The sequence below is a fragment of the Aythya marila genome (genome assembly GCF_965140915.1).
Source record: "Aythya marila genome assembly, chromosome: 7".
Classification (NCBI taxonomy): domain Eukaryota; kingdom Metazoa; phylum Chordata; class Aves; order Anseriformes; family Anatidae; genus Aythya; species Aythya marila.
In genome coordinates this window covers 34,499,803-34,527,523 of record NC_139048.1, presented here as the reverse complement: position 1 = coordinate 34,527,523, position 27,721 = coordinate 34,499,803, and the positions used below count along the sequence as shown (strand labels likewise).

Sequence of the window (27,721 nt, the reverse complement as noted above, 5' to 3'; positions counted from 1 at the left end):
CAGCGCTCTAAATCTACAAGTTGGTCACTCCTTGATGGAGTATTTCAAGTTAATTTGTCTGATGAACTAGCAAAAAATTAACTCCCCCTTTTTCTCTCCCTCTCTACATGAGGTAAAGACACACATCTTCCTGAAATGAGCACTCTGCATGCGAAGAGCGTGGATTGAAGGTAAACTGATGAAGTCAATACATACACCACGTGTTGATGTTAAATCTGTGTATTTGGTTCAATCCTGAAAGAAAATAATTATGTGCTGTTCAGTCTTGGAATATTTAAATAGAAGTGGCACACATTTTGTCTTTGGGCAAACAATCCAAAATCCAGTGTAGGATCAAATTTTGCACCTGGATTTTCATGCAAGCAAGTTTTGGTAAGCTTCTAATGGGCAAGGTGGCTTAGAGACTAAACGAGGAAATGCAGCTGGACAAAGAGAAAAAAATATTCCTAGTCATACCTGAGCAGGTAGGAAGGGGAAAATAATTGCGATACAGTCTTTTTCCACCTCCGATGTTTTATTATACTAGATTATTTGCTTTCGACAGTCTTAACACAAGCAGCATCTTCTGCCTTCTGCTGTCAAAAAAACAATTCATTTCTTTCAGCGAAAGCTTGAGCCACTGTGTTCCATGTGTTTGTCATCTCCACGATTCACTTTTGTAATTCATTCACCCTACCCAGGCTTACTTAAGCTCCGAATGAAGCCATAATTCACGAATAGTGTGGTAAACCACATCCTCGGGCAGCAGCAGTGCAGAAAGCCTATTATACAGGTGCTTTATCACATCTGCTATACTGACTTCTGAGAGGAAAAAACAATTCCTGTGATAGATTAAGTCTATCCCAATAAGGGCTTCATAAATCAGTGCTACCAAAGGCAGGATTGGTTCTGAATGTTTGTCAAGATCCAGAAGAGACTGCAATCTGGCAGGTAGTCTAAAAAGAAAGAGAAATGCTCTAAATGGAACTGAGAGAAAAGACCAATCAAGTGTAGGGAAATGGTTCTAGTAACCTCCCACTGCTGTAGGATTCACTCACTCGTTACTTCATCATGGCATTCCTCCAATAGCAAGAGCAGAAGGAATCCCACAGCATGCCCAGAGGAGTGTAAAATTCAACTGGAAGAGCTTGCTGACTGTGGGGAGAAGTCGAGTCCGTATGGACCAGTTAAGGGCACATAGGAGGAGGAACATCATAAATCTTGTTAGACAATTATCAGAGTATTTTTGACCTTGGGGTTGAGGTTTTGCTGAAGGTTTGACAGCATTATTCCTTTATTGGAACTGTTTTGCTCAGTTTCATAAGTGTATCACTAACACCTGCAGCAGGAAGAATGTAGGATCTACCTCTTTTTTTTTTTTTTTTTTTTCTTTTAATGAGTGTGTGCGTGCTGCTTGTCACTGTGTGTGAATGTCACAGTAACTTCTCAGACAAGGTTAGTGGCAGATTATCTGCCAAGATCCTGACAAGTAAGCAACTTCCAGCAGGACAGGTAAATCAGTCTTCCAGAAGGTTATGATGATAGAAGACCTATGCATGAGTGAGAACAAGAACATTAGAGAGCAATGAGAGTGTGCTTGGCTGGGGAATGTCACTCAGGTCTGGGTTCTGAGCAGCCCCCTGTCTTAGACTGGGGCTCCTTTCTCAGATGCCCTGGCTGTGTTCAGGATTAAAAGGTGTGGCAGAGAATTCGGAGTAAGACTCTGCTCCCTGGGAATGCTTATGCGGCTGGATGCTCGCTTAACTCTGCTGACCAATTTCTTTTCAGCAGAAAAGAAATAGCTACGCTGCACGGTCAGTATGTATGCTCGTCTAAGCCATGTATATGCAAGTTAATACTGTATGAATAACCCTTTGGACTTTTCCTCCATTAATCAATAAGGGAGGTATGAACTTTTTTTGCTTTTATTTAACAGAATAACTAAAATGCTAACAAGTATTGTCAAGCTAAGAAACTCAGACAAACCTGCATTCTGTGAATTCAAACCTGTTGCAGGGAAGCGTCTGTGCCCTGCCAGCACAGTCACAATTGTAATCCGCATCGGCTGCTGCTCCGAAATGGTCATTTATTTCCTCTGTTTCTTTCTGGTCTGAGAGATGCCAGTTATTTCTGACCTGCCATCCCCATCACAAATGCTGCATCGGTGTGTCGTTGTGAACTGTGAAGGTAGGTGAACTACCCTTCCAAGTCCAGTTTTAAAGAAAGTTGCAATATGAACTGAAATCTGTGATCTTTTAGCATCTATTTCAGGTAAGGGGAGCAGACTATAATTGGTAAAAAGCATGTCTTTAAGAATAAAAAACACTTTATAATTATGGGGGAAGGGTCACACAGACATTATTGCTATATCAAAATCACTCCCATGTGTAGCTTATATGACAAGTTATTGAGATCTCCCCTTTCAAGAATGAGCTTTAGTTAGTGAGAGATTCTCCCTAAAACAAATGAGAGAACCCAGAAACTGCACCACAACACCATCTGTTAGTCTCTCATCTAGACCAGGAGAAGTGAGTATCTTGTAATCACCTCCAACAATGTTTGTGCTGTGCAGGCATTTGTCTACATTTACAATGAATTCAGAGCATGTTTCTACTGTTGGTCTACACAAACTACTCCTCTGAGAGCTAACTCTAGGGAGAAGCACTAAGAAGCTGGCCTCATCTCCCAGCCCTAAAATACTACAGAGGAGAAAGAAACAACCCTACAGTTTTCAGGCCCAGGGAACTTTGCTCATCTGTTTTAGGGGCTTTTTGCTCCTGCTCCAGGTGTGTTGCAGACGTGCCAGAGGGCATCCAACTCTGCAGCAAGACTGTGGAGTGGCACCTGATGGTGAGGATGTCTGGTCCCACTGGCCTGGCCTCAGCCTGGTTGGAGTTCATGGTGCTGTTTTGTTTCTCTTTGATGGAAGCAGATGGCAAATGACCCTGAAGGCAGGTACCTCCATGGAGCCCGTGTCTAATTAATGGGTATCACGTGCAGCTGGAGTCACTGCAACTTCATTCTTTTTGCCAGTTGGAAAGAAAGGCAGTAAAATAAGATCTCTTACTTCATTACGCACAAATACTCATTTCTGAAATTATGGGTTTTGGGAGTACTTTAAAATAATGTCAAAAGCATTTCTGTTCCTTCCACTTCATGTTGAAATCACTGGTAATTCCTGCATATAGTTGTTTTCACCGTACCCAAAATGCTGAAAAAGCTGAAGAGGAACAATTTGTTTTGAATTTGTTTTATTTTTAAGTTATTGCTGATAAATATTTTTGTTTATGATTTCACAGGGTATTCCTGTGGACTCTCGCTGTGTTTCTGCTCTTCTAGATAATTACTTTAAGATACTGCTTTCAGAGAAAGAGAGAAATGTCCAAGACCTAATTTTCAAAAATTCTCAAAATTAACTCTTAGATTTCTGCTGAGCCTTGCACATTTCAAATGTCAGACCTTGAGATAGTGCTACAAATTTTATCTGACTTAACTGCCACTCTCTGAACTGCAATTACTGTTGTCTGCCTGTAGGAAGAGAACTGGCTCTGTAGGAGCAAGATGCAGATCTGCATTGCTAGAGTTTCTGTAATATCTATCTTGTATGCTGGTGGCATGCTAGAATAAATTGATCTGTTTCATGCACAGATTTACTCCTTAATTAAAAAAGTTTAATTAAGAAGATCAGCGTTAATTTAAAGTCATTAAAAAACCCTTAACATATTGTTGTAGATTTATTAGTGCTAAGAAGCTTGTTATGTTTTCAGGCCTGCTAGGATGAATAGTGACATGTATGAGCAGATGTAATGCTTGCTTATAATGTTCTTTGCTGACATCAGAAGCACGTAATAGGTACAAAAGCTGACGTGGTTTCATTTTGATGGTGTTAGCCTCTATCTTGGTAATTTCTTTGCTGTTCTGTTGACTGCAAGTTTTAGCTGAAGTGGAGGGAGAGGATGATAGGTTGAGCAAGCTGTCATTTATTGGGGTCCAGTGGAGCTGTATCCACTTCGAATGCAGGAACAGGGGAAGCCCTGCCCCTTGTGCACGTATTGCAGGGTTTCTTTTTGACGTACAGTAACAGTAAATTTGTCTTAATTGGTCATAATATTCCCAGCGATTGTCTTCCAAATTGCATCCTTTTAAATGGGACGCTGCTGCATTATCAGTTTGGGATTTCCTTTGTTTCAGTTAGTACTGTGGGGCTCTGACACATCATGTAGAGAAATAATGTTTATAAAGTAGCAGTAGAAGAAATCTGATAGTGACAGCCTGGGGAAATTGTAGTCTCTAGGAAGGGAGGTCTGCAGGAACAGGTGAGACCAGCATCTGCCAGGGTGCGTTTCCCTTCTGCCCATATGTCTCCCACGTGGGGTGGCGCCAGGTCCCAGATGACCTCGTGCTCTCTCCCAGCCCTTCTCTCCTCTCATTCTGTGTATTTAGTGTATTACTTACCAGTGAGCTCTAAGTTTCACCCAAAAGTTGATTTTTCTGGCAGTGGGGATTAGTGTATTTGTTTTAACAGCAAGGCTTTTACTTCACTCTTGAGTTTAAAATGTTGTTCATGTTTTTAATGGTGGTGGATAACTAAACAAAAATTATCGGTATTCATCATTGCTGTAAATTTGCTTTGTTCCATTGAAGTCTAGGCAGTAATACCGATTTCACTCCATCAAAGTATGTGAGCTAGTATTTCATGTATACCAAAACATTCATTAAAGACAGCGAAAAATGCTATCGGCATTTCAAGTGAGGAGGCAATGGAGGTGGGCATTTCTGGAGGCTGAAAATGCTATAGATGCAAAACCATTTGCTTATGATTTTTAATATGCTATCAGATGGTGTGTGCATAGATAATTGAACTTTTTGAAGTGACAAATTAACATCCTTAGAAATTAAATGTGATGTTTAAGAAAGTTACTGAGTGTTAATGGATTTCTTCATTTGTTTTTTATACATTGGGTGTCATTCTAAAGCAATTCAGGAAAACAACAGAGGAAGCTATAAACATTTTGCGAATATTAAGATGAAGTTCCAGAAGAACTAATGAGTATGTAATTGGAAACACAAATTTACATACAAATTTGAACATGATATTTCAAAGCTCGCAAACATCAAAGTGTATTAAAATGACAAGCTCTCCATGCTAGTGTACAGTTTTTATTTTAAATGGATGAAAGAATGAAATCAAAAGGTTTTACTTGTGAGATGGCTAATTATATCAAATTGCTTTAGGCAAGAGGCAGCATCAAGCCATCATGACATGCATCTGCTTTGTTTTTTTCTGTTATTGTATGCAATATCCGTGTACCTTGCGGGTCAGAAGTGAACCATGTGTCAGGCATATTAAGATAATACATGGCTTTCCATCTAGCAAATAATAGAGGTGTCTCTAACTCCTACTTTGAACTCCAGGCAAATGTGCATTTTGTGAATCATCCTCATTTCATTCACGGGATATAGGAGAAACTAGTTAGGCTGCTTTGCTAACCTGGAACTCCAGAAGCTGTTTGGATGTGACTGACAAAGACCCTGAGCAGAGAAATGCTGTGCAGAAGGGCAGCTGGTGCAGGGGTCACCGCTTTAACCACAAGACAGTGATCACTGATGCTGCAGCATCCTTTGGCTTCACACTGACCAAAGCTCACCCCCTGAACTCCCCATCTTTTATCCTTCCCTACTGCAGCTGGAGAAATGGGGAGCCAGAAGGGCTTCTGTGTTGTAGAGTTGTGTTTGTGCTGCTGCGCTCAGCTGCATGAGCTTCCTGGCTCCCGTTGCGCTAGCTCATGGCTTTCTGCAGCCTGTTCTGGTTCTATCTGCCACTGAGTTGGTGCATCCTGCTTTGGAAGGATTTAGGACTGTCCTAAATCCTTCATCAGTAGAGCCCTTTCCTGCATCCTTGGTTGGGAGCTAGGAAAGCAGTTCATCTGGCTAAGTGAAACCACAGGAGCGGTGTATGAAATGAGTAAACAGTGCCTAGCTGCTGACTGTTTAATGTGCAAAATAATTGTGTAGTTGGCAAGAGGTTAAAAGCTAAAGAGGCTTGTGCACTAAAGTAATGAATAAATAGTCATGGGTTTCAAAAGGCTGTGAGGAATATGAGAGACTTCCTCACTCCTACGGAGAACAGCAGCAGGTCACTGCAAACATTCTCATTGATGTGTGAATTTCTGGAGTCTTAAAATGCAACCACACCTGAGGGTTCAGCAGGTTTAGCAGTGAAATGCATTACAGCAATTTAGCTGAATGGTAAGAAAAGTGTGGATCAGCGCTCCTCTCTTGACTTGAATTTCAACCAGAAATACAGCAGAGAAATTCAATACTAATTCAGCAGGATTCTTACATATTGACTTTGTCTAGTTACTGACCTTTCATGTGAAGAAAACATTTGAGGCTTTGTGAGAGAGGCTGTGTATATCCGAGGTGGCTCTTAGTGCCAAGAAACAGCCTGACTGTGGAGGCTCCAGCAAGGCCAGCTTTTTCTGCACCTAGCCCATGGGAGGCAATGGGAGCGAAGTGAAACTGATGGCATGGAGAGTTGCCACAAAAACCTGTCATAGTATGGCTACGGAGGAGTGAGAGATTCCTCCAGGAAACTGCACCCTCTGTGGAAAAGTGGCTCCCTCTCAACAGGTGGGTACTTGCCACACAATGCCATGGCTTTCCAGGATATCATAATACGTCCTCTACACCACTGCAACTGTTCCTTTTGTCAGGGGCACATGACTGAAAGAACTGTTTTTCTTTTTTTTTTTTTTTTTTTTTTCTTCCCATGAAATATAGCACAGAGTGACTGAGATGGAGAAAAGCGTACATTTAATCTGAACATCGTCAGGCAATCTTAGCCAATGAAACATTCTGAGGAAATTGTTTGAAAGCTGGGGAAGTACCAGACTTTGGAAATTTAAAACAGACTAAACAAAATGCTGAAAAATATGGGGGAGAAGGGGGTGGAGGGAATGCTGTCCTGTCACATGACAGAGATAAGAGAATATATTTCTTTCATCTTCTGAATTCCAGGACATACTTTACTATTTTCTGTAATTAGTGTATTAGAGGCTATCAGTGCCACACAGAATCGTTATTTATTTTTCTCTGGTGAGAGACGACCTGAGTGCTTCTCAGAGCTGCCTGCCCCCGACTCTAGTAAAGCTGTGGTGGGAGATACTTTTTAGCAGCTGTTGCTGAGTGTTGTGAATGAAATGTTTCATAGGATTGGTTTGGATTTCTTCTTTTGCTTGCGTAGTGCATATAAGTTGGCCGCTGTTTTTCCTATTCTTTTCCCAAAGGTTTACTGGAGGAAAATGCAGTATGGTTTTCAGTATGGAAAAAGGAGGAGGAAAATGGGTATGGTTTTTGTTTGTTTGTTTGTTTTGCTTTGTGTCGTGCTTTTCTTCTTTTCCTCCAGAGAAGGAAAGCATGGCCCTTGTAACCTTGGAGGACGTTGATCAGGATTTACAGCATCTGGGCTGGAATTTCCCGTGGCAGTGCAATTGCCAACTACAACCCCATCTAGAATAACACTTGCTGGTGGTCTGACAAGCATGTCATTTTGAACCTTTAGAAACACTTGGCTATTTCTGAATTCTGACTGATCAGAAAGGATTTGCAATTCTCCTTCCTCTTGATTCTTCCCTGTACCCCTCACCTCTTGCCCTTCTTTCTCTACCTTCCGTTCTTGCAGATTGTGTGAGAAAAGCTCTAAAGTCAAAGAAATTCCCCCAGCATTGTTTAGACATTATAGTGCAAAAAAAAGAGCGGTGTTGGTAACACAACATACACATGGCCATGTGGGGAATACAGTGTTCAGAGCATCAGATCCAAGTGTTCTGTATCGAACCTCACGAGAGCCTTCTTATCACCACTCTGTCTTGCACATCCTCCGTCTAAGTGTGCACCACATACTGGACAAATTATTAATGGCTATTTGTAATGCCTCAGAGCTTTAGCAAGCTCTTTGGGGTACAAGGTCTGTCATTCAATTCTGTATTTGTACAGCTGCTCATACAGTGAAGTCTTGGCAGTGTTACTTTTCACACATTTAGGTGATTTTTTTTCTTCCTATCTTTGTGGTTGTCTGTTTTGTTACTTCATTTTTCAAGCAACAGTAAATCATGTGCAGAGAAAGCTGCGTATCCTCCTAGGTGCAATTCAGGGAATAGACAGCTGGCCAGAGCACATCTGCCCTATAGCTTTCCCCTCTGGGGTCTGTTTCCCACACAGTGTCTGTGTTTCGCTTGCCTTTCTCTGCAAGCGAAAAGCTTGCATAGTTAGCCAGTTGGGGTAGCCAGATTAGAGATACTTTCCTTCCAATTGTAAAGGTTTCTTTACCTGTCATCTCTTGGCTGTAAGTACCTTGTGCATGCTGAGTCTAAGGTACTCCCTGCCATAGCTAATTAGTGCTCAAAACCCCAGCTTCTTGCACGAGGAGTGACAAATTGGGTTTGTTTGACTGCATGTCCCCATCACTTCATGGACTTTTTAGCAGGTTGTTATAAACAAAAGAGCTATCCAAGATCTGCCAGTTTGTGTACCTATATCTCAGTGCATCACAAGTTACAAGGATGTTTAAAATTTCTCTTGCATGTTAGGCTAATATTGATGCTAAACATAAGCTATAGCCTACTTTGACTTTGTTATGAGACTGTTGCAAAATGACTAATGAAGCTTATCAGCCTCTTCCTGGGAGGAGCTACTATCACCTACTTACAAAAAGAAAAAAGTAATTAATTGAACATCTTTTAAATTCTAATAGAAAGTGCAAAATGCAAAAGGTGTCTATTAATAAGCCAGTCACCTGTGAGGATCATTTTAAAACAGATGGTGAAGAAACAGTTTAGCCAAAAAGTCAAAATTAGGGCATAGTCCTGGAAAATATTGCCTGATGCTTATTATTACTGTAGTTATGACCCTCAGACATTGTGCATTCATAGTTAGTTGGGCTCACTCTTTTAAATGAAATTTATTGTGCCGAGTTGCTTTCATGGCACGTGTGTTTGTAAGAGAAAGTTCCAGCAAGATGAAATACTCCATTTTGGTCCAAATACACTGCTGACTTTCACTGTTACCGTGTTTGCCGTCTTGCATATTCTAAATCTATAGAGCTCTGCTGTAGGGGAACAGATGTTTTGTGTTGGGGATGAATAGACCACAAGGCAGAGCTTCCTCCTGGTGTGGAATTCTTCAGGTGATGAATTCGAGCTATTTGCTTGTACAAATTGATCCATGTGGGGAGATTGCTTTAAATCGGATGAGTATATTCTGCTTTAGGTTAGTAGAAGACTAGTGTGGGAAGTCCCACTTTTCCCTAGGGGTAACTAGTGGCATTATTTCTTAATCTAAAGCTTTTGACAGATGCCTGATGGTGACCATCTTTGTTTGGGTTTTGATGTTTTGTACACCTGGTATGCACAGCAACTCTGAGGGAGCACAACTCTTGCTTGCAAGGCTGAGCAGGTATCATGGGAAGGATGAGCCAGCTGTTCCTCCTGAGCAAGGTGCTTGTAGGATCTGGTCTGTATTTCCATGCAGAGCTTGAATTTTGTAGATAAACTCACTAGCACCATTCTGAAACGTCAGAGGGAAAAAGAAACAAACCCTCCAGGTATTTTCCTTAATGTTGACTGATTAAAAAAAAAATAATTGTTTGAGAGAGGTGCTGCTCTTCAGGCTATTTTTTAAAATAGCCGATAAAGTATTGTGAGGTTCAGGACATTTCGTTTCCATTAGTTGTCCTTGTTTGAAGACTTTGTGACATGAGGACTACTGTCCTTGTGAATTCTGAGATAATTTCAAACTAAATTTTGAAAAACCTATTACAAGATTTTTCTTTCTTTCATTTCTTAGCTATGTGGACTTCATCTGTAAGTCTGGAAATAGTGATAAGTATGAATGTACATTAGTAGTATGAAAACGTATAGTGGATTTAAAATTTACTTTGGAATGATGCCAAGTAGCAGTTTTTTGTAATACTTTACTTTCTAACAATCAATTTCTTTTATACATCAGAAAGCTATTTTAGGATTTTTTTTAATACATGAGGAATTTCTGGGCTATATTTTAGAAGTTTCCTCAGGTTCTTCTTTTAGCTCTATATATAGAATCATAGAATCATTTAGGTTGGAAAAGATCATCCGGTCCAACCTTTAACCTAGCACTGCCGAGTCTACAGTTAAATCACGTCACTAAGCTCTACATCTACACATTTCTTGAAGACCTCCAGGGATGGTGACTCAGCTACTTCCTGGGCAGCCTGTTCCAGTACTTCACAAACCTTTCAGTGAAGAATTTTTTCCTAATATCCAATGTAAGCTTCCCCTGGTGCAACTTAAGGCCATTTCCTCTTATTTTATCACTTGGTGCTTGGAAAAAGACTGATTCCCACCTCGTTATAGCCTCCTTTAAGGTAATTGTACAGTGAGTTTTATATGTGAGTGTTTATGGTCCCATGTAAGGTTAATTTATTTTGGGATATGTGAGATAGACAGAAGGGAAAACTGCCCTTAAAGGCTATCTAAAATCCCACTGGTTTTCAAAGCAGAACTCCTAGTTACTGTCTACACCTGACTGCAGATACATTTGAACTTTTATTTCCAATGGCCTGTTAATCATCTATTGAGGAAATAACTATGAAAATAAAAATGTACACGAGGAAGATGTATCTCTGGGTGAGAGAATAACGGCATTTAATGTGTAATGAATTACATATCCACAGGTAAGTCTTTTGCTGTACTGAGGCCAGAATGCTTCAAGAGTGAACTCTAAGGGATGAAATGATTGAAAGCAATGAAGAAGCAGGAACTGATGGTAAAATGACCTTTGTTTTAACAGCCATGTTTGTTTTCCTCTTTTAAGTGTGATAAGTAGTATCTGGAATTAGCAGGCAACTTGCTGGACAATGTTTTTTTACTTGTAGCAAAGCTCAGAGTGGTTCTGTGTGAGATGTATCAGTCATACACTTGCCAGAGCACATTGCTGAGTGAGGAAGGGCAGGATATCTATTGACAAATGAAAGGCCAGTGAATGATACCTATCAGCTAGTGTCATTCATATTAAAGTAGCGGTCATTTTATTGCCACCATTCCTTCAGCCCAAGCCTTGCAACTGAAATGGAGGATGTAGCTCATACGTGCAATCTAGAAATAATGATGTGTAGCAGATTTGGCTGCTAAAAATTGAGAGAAATGGTCCATTTGGGTATTTAGAGTACAGAGCTGGGGAAGAATAAATATGCCTAAAGGTTTTATTTATATGTAGTAAGACAAAAGTTGTAACAGTAAAACTTAATGCAGAAGTTACCCCTCCTAGCCATTTTCATCTCCTGCTCAGTGGGTGGAACAGTACTTAGACACTTGCATTTCATAGAATAAGCTTTCTTGTTACAGGGAGAGCGCTCACCCACTTTCTTTTTTCTACCTTTCAGTCAAGTAACTATGACTAGGTGTCACAGTACCTTTCACCCATTGTTTTCACATCCTGCTTTTAATGCAGGTTTTAAAGTCAGCATAAGAATAACTTTGAGTCTTGCTGGTCCACTGGAGAAAAGGGAAATTCCTCAGTTGGATCTCTATTATTCATTTCTTGGGCTCCACTGCATTGGAGCCAAAGAGATCTGAGTTAACTCCTGACTTGTGTTGTAGCCAAATCCTTGGAGGAACAACCTAGATCTTTCTTGCTTTACCATTTTAAAATACATTCTGTGACAAGTTCACTTTCCAGGAAGGTACTTGTTCTTGTCAGTGGAAAGTAAAACTGGGAATTTAGGTTTCCATTGCAGCTGTAGAAGGTGAAAATGAATGAGGTGTTTTAAAAAAGACATGTTCCGTGAGACAGCCTTTTCTGAGCCCACGACTCTCTGGTGCCAAAATTAATATTTGTTACTAAAAAAGTGAAAATGACAACTAGCTTTCATTTTGAAAGTGTAATGAAGTTATCACTCAAATTTGAGGAGAAAATAGAAGTCTGTTCTATAGGTGGGGGAAATAAGCCTATTAAAGTATTTTTCATCAGTTGCAATTTATTCCCATTATTATTGTTTTGAAATACTTTCTTTTAATCCTGGGATCCTCCTGATTATTGAAGTCTTTCTCACTTGCTGTTTTACAGTGTGGAGTTACATTAAAAAAAAAAAAAAAAAGGAAAGAGAAGAAAAAAGCAGAACAAAATCAGTTTCAGCCCAAATCACAGTATGCTTGTTTCTACAGGGAGACATTGCCTGGTGGGTGTAAAAACTGTGTGTTTCACCTCAGTGGGGACTGCAGATTTTAGCCCTAGCTTTAATTATTAACCACAGTCCTGTGTCAGTGTGCCATAGTTTTTACTTGCGGTGAAAACTTAGTGCTGTAAAAGGAATATTTTTTGAATTAATTAAAAAAGTAAAACATTGCCTTGTTTAAATGACTCACAGTAGCTTTCTTAGGGTGGATTATCATTTTACATTTCACCTTTATATCATCTTAATGTTATTTCTGTCCTAGGCAGTTTAATAAGCTACTCCATTTAAATAAGCTCATTGCTGTGAATACTGGGAAGAAAATTGAGTAAAAAGTCATTTAAAAAGTCAAGTTTACAGCAGCTCATTCTGCCCCTTACACACATCTGGCCTGGGAACATTTGAATGTGAAATAATGAAACTGGGTTCTCAGAACTTCTGTGCTAATAAAAAAAAAAAAAAAAAAAAAAAAGAGAGAGAGAGAGACTTGTTTCCAAAATATATATATATATAAATAATGCTGCAAATGATTCAAGTTTCGCAGTGATATTCTGTGAGCTCCAAATGCAACAGCCTCCATGGGGTGCTAACAATTCCAAGCAGTTAAGAAGCCCTGGTCGGAAATTTTCCTTTCCAGTTGGAAAACAGTGATTTGCCTATATTGCATTGTGTGAATCCTGTTGACACTAGGTTCGGCACTGTTAAGAAGCAGGTTTGCCCAATAGGTTCTTGCCATGCAGCAGCCTGGAAGGTACACAGGCTGTCTGGGACCTCCACTAGCAGCTCTGTGCTTTCCAGTGTCCTAGGGGTATTTTAAGCTACCTGCAGCCTTCAAATATAACTAGGCAAATCCTAATCTGATGTGCTTTCTGGCTCCTTTCCCTTGTCTCCCTGTATAGTGACAAAGATTGTTAACATATTTTCATTCTGCTCAAAATTGTGTGTTTTTATTGCTAGTATCAAAAATATATTTCATAATGAGAAGTCTCTTGCAGAATGGAAATTCCAGTTCCTACCAGTAAAAAAAACGAACAGGAGAACTAGTGCTGTGCAATGTGTTCACAAACATCCTATATTTCTGGAATTAGGAAAGCTGTTAAGCAGGTGCTTAAGCAAATCTATCTTTAGGTAAGTATTCAATCAATAGGAAACAAATAGTTGAATGCCAAGTGCAAATCAATTGGAAATTAAAGGGTATTTCCCCCTCGATTATTTTTGTTGCCCTTGTGACTAAAAAAAGGCACAATATTTCTAGATGGAAATATATTTCCTGAGTTGGGTGTGTTTTTCAATGTGTGATTGAAATTTTATATATACTTGGCAGGGTTTCTGTCAGTGCGGGAGGCCTGTGAGCAAGCTGTGTAAGTCTGATCCCGGGACAGCCTCTGAGGAGGTTTCCCTGTAAGGCTTGAGCCCTTTAGCCAGGAATACCCAGTTGGTGTCTTGTCTTGGGGATGTTAACGAGCAAGAAAACCAGGTGTGATATTTTTCTGCTGTTGTGCCTTGTACAGGACAAAAATCAAATCTATATGAAAGAGAAAATAGGCAAATTGGAGATGCAAACTCCACTGGAATCTTCTCATGCAGTGTCCCCCAGCCCGTCTGAGGGGAACGGGCCTTGCCTCCCCTCTCTGCTTGTGTGACTGCCGTGCCCCAGTGCTGTACCTGCCCACCAGCTCCAAACTGCCACAGCTCTCCAAGGGGAGAAGCAGTGTCATGCCGTAACAGCTTTGGCCAGCCACCCTAAAACATAGGTGTCAGTAAATGAATTTCTGGCTGTTAAAGGTTTTCTACACCTCTTGTCCTCAACTTAGTTATGGTCATGCTTAATTCTCAGCCTTGCAGTAGGTTAATGGGCTTCTCAAAAGTGTCACATTATTGCTGCGTATTTATGGCTGCCAAGTTGTTCCGATTCAGGGACACTGCAGCAATGAAGCCCAGGTGAATCCTTTCCAAACAGCTCAGCTGTGTCTTCCCCAGACAAACGCCCTCCTGGATTTTCTCCTCATGCAAATGCCGGTGATAACTGTGCAGCACACACAGGACAAAAGGCTCCCTCTCTTCATGGATGTCTCAGGAGTAATCTGGTGGACCTGTATCATGCATGCTTTGCATACTGGTTTGTGTCACACACAGACTGATAAGTCTCAAGGTTAGGCAAGTAGTTCACCTAGCAATTCACGTTCTGGATTCAGATGGAATTTGGTGACCAACGAGTTAAAAAGTGCTTCCCTTCCTAATGGGCTGTAGGAAGTATTGTTGCTATTGTTGCTTTTCTTCATTGCTAAAACAAGCATAAGAAAATGCATTAGTTCTGGAAATTGTGAGAGGGAGTAGAGATGCTGATTGACTGTTATTTTGACAACATGTCTAGAATAATTGTTTTGGAAAAATGATAACACAACAAGGTAGGACAAGTTTTGTAGTTACAGATTCAGATTCAAGGGAAATCACCTCTATAAGGGCCCATCTCATTTTTGCAATCATGATAAATTTGATTGTGCTACACTGATTATAAACTAGACCAAACTCCGTGGTTATTAACATTCCAGTCTGGATACATACTGAGTGATGGTGTTGCTGAGAGGTATAATTTTGAAGCAGAAAGAAATTGCTGGCTGTGCAACAAGCCTGTCTGCATGTGTCCTTCACAGTCGCACACATGGGAGGGTGTACACACGCACTCCCAATGTGTGTGTGCATACAAACCCCCAGGTAGACAAGTATGTAAATGAAAATAGCTGTCATCTAGTTCTGTTCAAAACTGGACTCCAGTGTAAATTTTACCAGCTGGCAGCCAGGCCAATGCCTCAGCTCTTGAGGCTGAGCTTTGCTCTGCAGTGCAGTCTGATGGGGCAGAGAATCTCATCTGCATCTCCAGCCCTGCTGATCACATCTCACTTGGTCATTGGCACTATCTTTTACATTCAGTACATATTGTAGAAATCTGTGCAAAAAATAAATAAATAAATAAATAAATAAAAAATCTTAGAAAAAAAAACAAATTACAACCCTCTAAAAAATTGCCACTGATGTTTATAAAAAGTTGTCTTTAAGAAGTACATGCTTTGTCCCATTGAAACTGTTTCTTGTAAAAATTGTTTAGAAGAAATATATCTTCGATTGACTCTTTTATATTCTACCAGGAAGCAAGGATGGCAGCAAGGAAGTGTTTGTGACTCAGAGAACATTTGTTTGTCAGCATGGTTTCAGCTTTTTGGTCCCAAACCTTCCCTGTTCCACACAGATATACATGTAACCTCTAGAGATTGTGCTACCAAGGAGGGGTATAACAGTGGCTGTGAGATCAGTGAGAAAAAGCGAAGGAAGAGGAGCCAGTGAGATGTGGTTGTAGCTGCTGCCCTTTTTGTAAGAAAAGGTAGAATTGGATCATGATGATGAAATGTTAAAAGACATTAACAGCATCCAAGCATGTACAGTCAGTCTGAGGTGACAGTGAGCTGCCAAGGACAGCAGATGTTGAAGTCACAGAATAATCTGGATTGGCAGTGACATCATCTAGTCCAACCATCCAGTCAAAGCAGAGCCAACTTCAAAATGAAGTCCATTTCAAAGTCATTAAGGTTGCTTGGGGCTTCCATCCAGAGGTGAAGGTCCCAGAGATTTCCTGGGAAACTGTTTCAGTATTTGGCTACGCTCTTGGTGAACAACTTTGTTCTTTACAGCTTATTGTAAATTCACTTGTCACAACTTCTCACTTTCTCTCATCCTTTGGCAGGGTACCTCACAGAGTCCGTTACTGTCCTCTAGAAACTCCCGTTTGGTAGTTGGGTAAAGGAATTAGATGCCTCCTTAGACTGCTCTTCAGGCTGACTAAGCCCAATTTGCTCAGGTACTTCTTGCGCATTCTGTGTCTCATCCCTCCTGACCATCTTTATGGCTTTTCAGTGGACTTTTTCCTCTTGGTCAGTGTCTTTCTTGTACTTGGGTGCGTAAACTGAGTGGAATACTGCAGGTGTGGTCTCCCAGGTCTCAAAAAGGGAGAACAACCACTTTCCTTAATAAGTTGGGTGCAATCCAAGTAATGCAGCCCAGGGTCTTAAATTAATTACTGCAGCTCCCAGTGTCTCCCAGGTCCTCAAGAAGACCTGGGGCAGTGGTACAGCCTCTGGTAGGAGAGGTTTGTTGTAACTCAGGTTCTGCTCATCATGAGAGCTTGTCAGGTGGCTTGCAGGTGGCCTAAGAATGACTGTAGCCTAGAAGATTTCATTGTGTAAACTGCAAGTAAATTTCTTGCTCTAACTTAAGCCCTGGGTTGCTACTGGTATGATTTTAGTGTGTATCTTTTTATGTTGTACTTAGAGATACACTGACCAGTATACGTTGTGGTTCCTTGCTAAAGCTGTGACAACACAAAACAACCATAAGCCGTCCGATCTCGTAAGTTATGATGGGTTCATGATTGCTTTAGTCAGCACCGTGCTGCAGAGGACGTACAGGATTGCAGCAACTTCTGTTCTTAATATTTCAGCGGCTGAGAGTTCACCCTGAGGCAGATGCTCAGAGACTCATTCTGATCTTGTTTGCACCTCGGTAAGTCAGGAGTAACTTCAAGGCAGTAAATTGAATTATGTTGTGGGTTGGGGAGAAAGGCCAGGACAAGCTACATGTCACTATTTTTTGTTCTAGGCATTTACTTTTTTTTTTTTTTTTTTTTTTTTAATGATTTAATTTAGAAAGGGATTAGAATTCTTTGAGCTGCTTTTCTAACCATCTTTATTATTTGCTTCTCATTTGCTTGCTGCCAATACATGATGTTTTCTTTCTTAATCACTTGCTAGCATGGTAATTTTTTAAAAATGTATTCAGATCACAACAATTTTCTGGCAATGAAAAGCATGAAATTCACTGCCCTTGAAATCTGCATCCGCATGGAGGAAAATACATCCTTTCATATTTCACTGTCAGAAAAGAATAGTAACCGTGAAGTTATATTTATGTATTGAACCATGTAATATTCCAAAGGGGAGGAAAAAAAAATATAAAAGATGCTGATTTTTCTCTCGCTTATGTAGCATGTATATTATTTAACTGACAATGTTCAGATAATAATTTGTTATGAAAACCTGCATGTTTCGGAATAATGTACGGGATGACACTGAACAGACTGTCATTACTGGCCATATGGCTGTGGTCTCAGACTCCCTAACAGAGTCTTCTAGCCAGTTAGAAAGCAAGAGAAAAAGCTGGTGAGATTTCCAGGTCCATCTCACTTTCTTTGCCCTGAATGCTAATCCTGGTTTAAGATGGGAAACAAATTCTTGAAATATTGCATAAATATAAATGCTTAGCACATGCTTCGTGCTTCTGTTCTTCAAGCTGTTCTTCTCTAGTTTTCATATTATACCCAGGAAGTGGCAGCAGAAATTCAGAAATGATGTGGACATCAGACCTTTGAAGAGAATTGGTAGATTCTATAGGTAACACAATTCTTATTTAATTTACCTAGCTGAGGACAACAGGTTAGAGTTCAGAACTTGTGATCTGTATGAACAGGACCTACATGTTTTCTCTGCTAGCCCCTGACTTTGTGAATGTAAGCTTCATGTGAGCTGGAGAACTCCTTGTCCTGAACAGAAAACAGAGCAGGAACTATATCTGTTGATTTCTATAAATGAGCTTTCTAATTGTTGAATCTTTCTCATATTATTTATGTTAAGAAATTGGGAAAGTTAGCATATTATTTATTACCTGAATTATAATGTCAGGAAGAAATAGAGCAACTACTTTGCTCATTCATTGAGAGAGAGAATTTGGGAAATTATCTCATGTGTTTTGCAACCAATGGAATTTTCAGTGCCTTCCCCAAAGATGAATTGTCCCCATCACTGTTTTTGTTTCTCTTTGCCTAGCAATTCTACTCTCATGAAGTGACATTTGTTTTTTCAACTCAGTTTTAGCCTTTCATCCACATTCTTTATGGTAAGATAGTAACTGAGATGTTTTCGTTTTGTAGAAATACTTCCTCATTCGAAAGAGGGTCCCTGGGAGATACACAAGGATATTCTGAGGCTAACTGGGCTCAGTGAATACTTAATGTGGAGGACAGAGGAAAGACAAGGCATATCAGAGATTTACCATTTCCCTTTCACTATAGTGACTCACAGATCCCGTCTATGTTTTTTTTTTTTTTTTTTTTTTGGAATTCAGCCTTACCTGAGTTGTTTTGCTCTTCATTTCAGAAGGACCACATAGACCCCATGATTACCATTCTGTTGTTTTATATGCCTCTGAAGCCAGAAATGTTGTGTCGCTATTGACATTTTCAGTCCTCTGCCTTTTTTCCAGTTACCCAACACTGTTTGATATCTTTACTTCTCTAGTATTCTGCTATCACATTGAAGACTTGGGCCTGTTTGTGTGGAGAATGACTCCTGGATAACTTCTCTCTTGGCTTTTTTTTTTTTTCCTCCTTTGTGTCTCTTTTTAGCATAAACCATTACTAAGAGCCCTCAGGCATGCCTGTTTGGCTCTTCTCCTTCTTTGCCATTACATGTGAGTACCTGATTGATCTAAGAAACAGGTTAGGAGATGGCAGATACTCTTTTCCTGTCAAATAGATAACCTGAAAAAAATAGTCAGTCTTTATGAAAAAGAGCCAGAAGCCCATTCCTCGACTGTAATTTATAAAAGTATATCTCCTTTCTGCTTACACCAGGTACTCATATAGACCCCAATCTTTAACGGTCATTCCCTGTGTATTCACTGTTATTACAGCATAAATGACAACAAGACAGTTTCTTGGGCTGCCTTATTGTGATGTGAAGGAAAGGATGATCACCTTTTATCTAAAGCAGGTTTGTGAGTCAGTGGTCTGTCCACTAAATGTGTAAATAGCTGCACAGACAGCCTGCTTCTCCTCCACTCTCTGATGAAAAGCACTCAGAGTAAGGTAAGGGAAAAGAACCATGAGGCATAAGAAAGGTCAATACAGACACACAGTTTTGCTTTGAATGTGGCATTACTTTTATTGTACTTGGATATTGGACCCTGGAAAAATATTTAGAAAACAGCAGAAAAGTACATGGTTTGTTACGGTGCTTCAGATGGACAAGGCAATCCTGCTGTAGATAAAAAACAAACAAAACAAAAGGCTCACTGAGCCTGGAGCTGTATCACAGAAATACAATATGCATATTGGACTTTTTTTGGTAAGATGCTTCAGTATTTTACTGACTAATGCATAGATTTTAATAATGTTCTGATTTTTGCCAGTGTAGATAAATTTGCCTGTAAACTGCTGTAAATACAGCATTTTGCTTCAGGTATTTGTACAGGGAGTTCCATTAACTGCATACAGCCAGAGGGCAAAATTAATCTGAAATTAATAATGGAGAGCAATGCAAGAGGACTAGTGAGTGTGCTACAAAAATGGGCTTTAAAATCTCTACCAACTGAATTTTTAACATTGTACTCAGGAGCAAGCAAACATTATAAACATTCAAGAAATGTTTGCCAAGTCCGCTTGCAATAAGTGTAGACAGCTAAAAGATGTCACCAGAGCATATTGTTGTAACACTAAGAATAATGTGTTATCTAGTGCGTAGCACTGAACACCATGTAAACAATTAATCACAGAACAGAAACTACTGAAAATCAGTAACATGTGAGTTGCGTTTATAGGCCTGTGCTAATCAAGGAAGTTGTTTATTACTTCTGATGGATAAATCTTTTTAACCTTCTTTGACATGATATGTCAGCATCTTAAACACCTGCATCATCTTGATGTTTGTGTGATTTTATTTCTGGAGAGAGAGTGAATACAAATGTTTATTTTTCTGCAGTGGGACGAACCTTGTAAAGAGATGAGAGTAATGAGAAGTATGTTTGCCAAGCCTTAGGGTGCAATGCTGTTGTTCAAAACGTATGGTGTTGGTAATCTCACATGCACACATGTAAAAGGCAGTCATAATGCAAAGCCAGCCATTTTGCTTGACAACTTTGTCACCATCTTTACACTCTGTCACTGAGTGACACGCACTGAAGTTGCAGGTATTTCATGAAATACCAAGGCATTATTGTTAAAGTTATGGTACAAGAACTGGTAGCAGGAGATTTCAGTGTCCCAGTGCTGCAAAAAGAGGAACTCTTTGTGCATTAAATGCGTTTCACAGCATGCGTAGTTTACAAACCATGTGTATTTTACACCTTAACTATTCTTTGCAAGTTAGGGAACTCTTTCTTGATTGGAAAAGACAGTGTGCACGTACACAAGTCTGCTCTTGAATTAAATGGAGAGAGGACGAGGCCTGGGCCCTCCCGGTAGGTGGCCAACTGGTGGGAGCAGTGCAGGAGGAGCCCTTGCCTGGGCTGGGCAGTGTCCCACGGGGTCTGATGGGTACCTGACACCTCAGCAGGTGAGAAGCAACAAGTTGTCAGAGACCAGGGCTATCAGAGCTGAGGTTACCAGTTACCACTGCTGCTTTTCACCCCCTGCATGATTTGTCAGCGTTCTAAGAAGTGGCCTCTTTCTCCAGCCACTGAAATGAAGTATTTCGTTACTGAATTTAATGAGAGCGGGACTGTCTCATTGCCGTAAAGGAATCAAAAATAGTCTGTTTTTCTTGCAAAAGAGTTTTCTTATGAGCTTCAGAGGAGACAAAACAGAAGACTGAGAAGCAAGTCTGACAGTTCTCTTCATGTCCCACCTGAAGAGGCAATTATTATAAGCTTTGTTACTAAAATTCTTGCTGCTGGTGTTAAATGGCTTAACAATGAGGTATTATCTTGTTGCTCTGGGCAAAAGTTGTATCCATTTTGATAGATGTCTCACTTATCACAAAAGTTAGTATGTAAACTAGGAGATCTTGTTCACATTTGGAACTCAGGGGGAAGTTGAATGTATCTTCATTTTGTCTAAGAAGTTCTCAAAGGCATGAAAGATTAATCTCCTATTAACATTTGCCTGCAGCTATTTCTAAAATACATTCATTGGTTTCTGTCAAATTAATTAATCCTAAAGGAATGATCTAGTGTTCTTAGCTTTGTGTTTTTTACACAGGACTAGGTCCTTACTGAAACACAGTGTTTGAACAGCAAAACATAAAAGGGATAAGTTCACAGTAATGCAACTTGACCTTTTCAACTTCCCAGCTCAGTAGAACTCCTGTAAGACTCATTTTCCTAAGTCACAAAGTGACTATTATACCGTAAAGAGCAGCAGTAAATGTGCTAGTATTTCTGGTATTTAAACTGGTTTCTCATAGTAAAAAGATCCATTTAGAAAGATACTGAAGTCCATATAATAATTGAATAACAAGAGAGCCCAGTCTGGAGGACCTTTTTGTGCCTGTTGCAATTATAAATTCTCTAGTCAGTCGTGTTTATCACTCACTTCCCTGCCAAAGACAAGGTGCTGATTTTTTAATGTGTTTCTGTTGAGACCTCACCCTTCAGATCTCTCTTCAGAACTGTAAGCTATTGCGTTAAAGACATTGAAGTCTCTACCCCAATTTGTATCGTAAATTTCTTCTCAACAGTGTTAGTCATTATAAATCACTGTCTGCAGCATTCCCATTACGTTTGATAGGATAACTTCAGTAATGCCCCTGCTGCTGCTCCAGAAAAGGTACCATTAGCAAAGCCTGCTGGGGAAAGCAGGGATGGAGCCCTGCCGGCTGTGCTGTGATGGCTGTTATAGAAACTAGACTTGTTCTGATAAATGTGAATTAAAGACCTTTTTAGGAAGGATTTGAAGGCTAACACTAAAGGGATGAACTTCATCACTGCCTACACAAGTGTGTGGCTTGGAAGTAGGAAGCATATGGGAAGATTGGAAACAGTAATAAGAAAAAATGAGAACTTGCAGAAAAGGTGAAAAAGAGGGGATGCAGTATAATAGGATACATGCAAGCAAGGTTCAGTATGTAGGAATAATGGATTGCACAATTAATCATTACTGCAACAATCTGGAGATGGTAATAGCTCACAAACTGAATGCGAGTCAACGATGTCATGTTGTCAAGAGAAAGGCAAGCTTCCCAAAACCAAGATAAGGCGTCCATCTGCTTTACTTCACACTGCCAAGGCCTTGGAGTACCATGTCCAGCTGTGGGCATGTATCCTAACAAAGCTGTGGACTCGTTTGGAGAGATCCTAGAAGACTGGAGCAAGAATGATTAAAGGTATCAAAAACATGAACCACAGGTCATAGTTTAAAGTTGTGGAATGGGCTTTAGCTAGAGAAGAAAAAATTGGAGGGCAGACATGAAATTATTTTTCAGCTGCCTGTGAGATCACTTGCAAAGAGGAAGTGAATCCACTTCATCTCTACTACTGTTGGGATAAAAAATAATAGGCTTAGCAGGTGAGTTCTGTGCTTAGAAGACAGGAAAACTCAGTAACTGTTGGGGTAGTTAAATGCTGGAATAGATCATGGGATTTTGGGAATGCTACAGAGTTGCTGCTAGTGTCTTGGAGCCAGTGATCATCAGGAATTGCTACAGGTGGAGCTGATCCTACCTTTTGGCAGAAAGATATCTGAGATGACCTCCTGAGGTCAATTCCCATGGTAGTGTCTACAGTATATTAAACTTTTTTTTTTTTTTTTTTTTTTTGGTGGTCCTTTAGGGGCTCAGGAGTTGGACTTGGTGCTCCTTGTAACTCAGATATTCTATGATTCTCTGATTTCCTGTGCATTTCCAGGATCCTTGATGTGAAGCTAATTTCATGACGGATGCTGTGTGGACTCAGTAGCAGGGACAAACTTTTGTTCCAGGTTTGCACAACATCTAATACAATGGAGCTTCCCAGTAACACAACACAAAACAATAGTAACAGTGGCATGGAGGGAGTTGTTCCATAGCTAAGGAGTGTTTTTCTGTAGCTTTCTTGTCGCTCTGTGCATCTCCGATACAATGACAGCACAGAGAAAGAGCAATCTCTAAGCAGTCCTATCAAACTGACAGCTTCTTACTCTTATTCACTGCAGGGCAGTCACATGCCAGCTTTTAAAAAGAGTGATTTAAAAATACCAAAATGAACAATAACATCTGTAAGGCACCAATAGCAAAGGCAGTAAACAAAACAAAACGAAGTAGAACACACCAGGGGTGGAAGTTTTTTAGTGTTTGTTCCCCTCAAGGCATAAAATCATTTTGTAGATGATTGACACATGGGATTGAATTAATCTGAGAAGCTTGCTGATTTGCATCCTTTGAAAACCGTTGGCCATACATAAACCTTGGGAAGTTACATAACTGTCATCCAGAGTTGTGCACTCAAGTATTTGTCAAATAAGTTTAGCAGAGTGATGTTTCTTCATCATTCTTTCTGTAAGAAGTACTTCAGAGTTCTGTGAGATAACAAAACCTGTTATTCCTTTGTACATTTGGAGAACATAGCTGTTTATCAGTGAAATCTAAATCCTGCAACATGAATACCCAGAAGAACAACACTCACAATTAATTTTCATATGGTTCATTTGTGCTTCCATTTTTAAGCATTTTGGTCTGCAGATTTGTTCTTTGTCTTGAGGACCAAGTTTTCTTGTCCAGGAAGGTACAGCCTAGTGGTGCAAGTGTGAAAGTCTCAAGCTAAAAGCATTGCTGTCAATGTCCTTTTGCTTTATTTTGAGCTTTTGCACCAGGCTATCTGGATTTTATACCAGTGACTTTGCTGTTTTGAACATTCTTTTGTGTGTGATTTGCACTCTATGACCTCTTAGAAACCACTACTACTTGCTGCTTGCTGCTTGCTTGGGATCCTGCCCTAAATATATTTTAAAAGATTCAGCATTAACATTTGGCCTGTAATAATTGTCCAGTAATGAAGCCAACACATCTGGCATCTCCTGAAAATTGACTCCCTAGAGGAGAAACCCGTATCATGTTGTTAGAGAAATAAAAATTAAGTCTTGCCATTCTATCAATAGTTGACAAATGGAACATCTATCTATCTATCCTCCTGTTGTCTGGCTTGCACTTGTGTCTTAGGCAGAGAGCAGAGAGGAGCAGTTTTGTTAGGTGATTTGGGAGGGTCTGACCCAATAATAGTTTCTGCTCTCATTGCCTTCCATATGCTCAGGCATCTGATGTGGATAATATTTACATAATAAAAAGAACCCATAAAAATGAGAATAGTAAATGTAGGTCCTCTTGCACCACCGCATCACTTAAACACTCCTGCTTTTATTGCTTGAATGAAGCTCGGTACACAGCCACAAGTAGCGGAAGATGGGGGGTTGTGTGTGCGTGCTACATGCAGTCGTCACGTGCTTGTTCAGAAATAAAGGCTTATTGGTTTGTTTTGCTCCCTTCCAGTAGCTGTGATGAATAGGCCTGCAATTTTCACATTTGCTACCATTTCTTCAAATTGTTTTTTTCATGTGCTCAGCAGGGGTGTGGGGAGAACAGGTGTGTACTTGATAGACTACTGGTATTTAAGTGGTGATTTGGAAAGTGCTAGGTTTATGTTTTCTCCTTTTTCTTACTAGCAGTCTTTTCTTTTTTCCTTTCCTCTACTGCTTTTTATTTCATTTTTAATACCAGCTTGTTTCAATTTCTTCATGCATCTGCTTCTTAATTTCAATTCAGTTTAGATTCTTCCCCTGATGTAGGTTACTCATCTCTGTGTGTACTAGGCATTTAAGGCTGAATGTTTTTAAGGAGCCTTTGGCTTCTCTTTGAGAGAGCATCAGGACATCTGTGTCTGTAACCTCACGTCTCCTTAGTCTCCACCTCAGTGCTGTGGATAGCATAGACCCGGATAGAGCAAGGCCATGTTGAGCAAGGGTGGGTTTCAGAAATCCACGAGCCCTTTCCCTGCTCCCTCTGGAATCTGAAGGTTATTTTTTGCTCCTTGACGATGAATACATGTATGGTAAATTACTCAACTCAGCAGCAACCTTTTAATCAAAAGCAAACAAACAAAACAAACAAACAAAAAACAATTATTTGACAGATTTTACTTGTTTTACCTATGTGTTCCTCTAGAAGGTGGTGTGAGGTGAGATCTGCAGGGGCAGAGGAGAGGATGAGGTAAGGAGAGCCACTGAGCATCTTTGAGGGAATGAGTTTATGAGCTTGAGGAACAGCAAGGTTAGGCCAGCAGGGGAGTTGCAGCAGAGAGCCAGAGCCTTCATCTCTTGCACAAAGATTGCAGGATGGCCAGGAGAGGCACTGAGAAGCTGTCCAGAACTCTTCCATGTCTGAAAAGGTCTGGTGACAGAGATTGCTGCTCCTCAGGAAGGTACTGAGTTGAGTGAAAGCAAAGACACACATGATGTCTGTATAAATTCTAATTTTCATGTCTGTTATAGTTACTTCGAGCTTTCTCCGTTTTAATGGAAAAAATCCATTTTTTTTTCAGACAAAATCTTTTTTTTTTTTTTTTTTTTTTTTTTTTTTTTTTAATTTAAAAGTCTTGCAGTTTTTTTTTGCAAGGGCATCCTCAGATGGAAGAGGTCTGGATGGATGTACTCAGAGTGCGGGCCTGCTTTACCTCTGTCAACTGCAGTGTTTATTGTGGTACTCAACTTCCACACAGGTGTTAGTTCAGATATGCCACACTTCTCTGTGCGTTTTTCACCCCAGATACAGTCTTCTGTCATTTTGTTGCTTTTGGGCATTTCCCCATGTTGCTGCTGTTCTGTTAGCAGTCTGTAGGCCATCTTCTGTCTCTTCCTGTCTGGAAACTCTTCAGACAATCAGCTGCTGAATTGTGATTTGGGGCTCTGTAGCCCTCAGTTACAGCTGTTGGTCAGTGATAGGCATTCTACTTGCTTCCAGACATGCCATAGGTTTGTTAAAATCTGGTGCTATTCACTTGTGTTTATCTGAGTTGCCTTCACTGGTTTGACAAATCCAGACCCCAAAGAAATGAAGTACTCCTAACACTGAGGTACACCTGAAGATTGATAATTTATTTATGGAGTGTGCACATGATTTTGGGTGTTGGTTGTTGTATTTTCAGGACTTAGTTACATGTAGGGACTGAATGCTGTTTGAATTTTCTGGTGGGGAAAAATGTACCTTTTAAAGTGAATTAAAAAGGAAGACAAGCATATCTTCAGGCAAGCTCTTCAAGTTTTAACTAAACAGCTTAACATTTCTTGAATCTAGCAATTTTACCTTGTACAAGCAGAGTTCCTGAAGAGCAAAGACTTAGGCAATGTGGTATATCTTGTCTTCAAAATATAGTTTGTGGGACTAAGGTAAGAAATACATGTTAATGTTTTTTTTATTCTAATTGTGGCCTAAAATAGTGAATTTCCTTCCATATAAAGACTGTTCTAAGATTTTAATTTTCAAAACTTTCTAAATAAGTTATATGAAGTGTAGAAAAATGTTTATTTAATCTATTTTCTCATTATCTTGTATCAACTGTGTTATAATTGAAGTACATTTGAAAGATGTTTTTAAATGCAGGGAGTAATTTTAATACCAGTTGAGTTAAAAAGTAGTGGAAAGAAACAAAGTCATATGTCAAATCTCTTCAGATCTTAAGTTAATAATATTAAAAATCCTGTAGGTCACATGTACTTTTTTAAAATTACCATGCAAAAACATCAGTAGGCAAATTATAATATGCATAATTGAAGCAAGTTAAATGATATGAAGAATGCCTTGAACAAATAGCTATGGGGGACATGTACTTATACATAACCATTAGTGTAACTCCGTAAGTCTACTCAATTAGACTTAATTACAATACCGCAGAAGTCAACACAGAAGCTGTGAGATGTGAAAAGAGACGTTTTACATATTGCTGTAGGGATCATTGTATTTATGCAAGACATTGACATGGCTTTACTATTCAGGGCTAATTGTGACAATTGTGTTTGACTGCAATAGCAATATGGAAACAGAGAAACTAAAACAAGGCAAGTGCCCTAGGACTGCTCAGAAATCAGAACTGTCATCTGTTCTGATTTGCACACGTCATATCAAAAGCATTCTAATGCATTGCTCCAAACGTTTTACTCCAAGAAGCACACATGGACCCGACCCCACATCTCATCAGAACGTTTTAGTTTCACCATAAATGAACGGTTGTACTGTCCTGCCAAAATGCCTGCAAAAAAGCAATTGGAACTATCTACCCTAACTACCCTGAGTCACCTAGCTGGGAAAAGGTTAGACCTTGACATTGATACCACTTACATTGACATAAATCTTAGGACATTTTGTGTTAGTGGTGTCATGCCAACTGGTCTGATACCACAACTAGGCCTGCAGTTTATCCAAACCATTAAAGGTAGTGTAGGATTGCAAATACTGGAGTGAAAATAAAAAATTGCTAAGTTATGTGAAACAAACAAACAAAAAAGTTCTCTGCTATATTTTTCCAAATGCGGTAATTGCTAACTGCAGTACTTAGAAGACAATAGCAGTGGAGCAGCTCTGCTGACAAGCACCTGGGGGGCTCAGTGGCAGCAAGCTGGGTACGAGCCTGCAGCATTCTTCTCTTCTTGCGCAGGAGACTTCATCCAGACAGCGTGCAATTTTGGGCCCACCAAACAGGCAAGACGCTGGTAAACTGAAGCAAGTTCAGAAGAGGGCCACCAAGGTA

General features: G+C 39.9%; 1 long non-coding RNA gene across 1 annotated transcript; it reads left to right on the top strand.

Moving 5' to 3' along the window:
* The first annotated feature begins 139 nt into the window (after positions 1 to 139).
* On the top strand, positions 140 to 27,721 carry LOC309879960. The gene is made up of 3 exons (XR_014317870.1): positions 140 to 170; positions 1,996 to 2,166; positions 27,629 to 27,721. It is a non-coding gene; the product is annotated as an uncharacterized lncRNA (long non-coding RNA).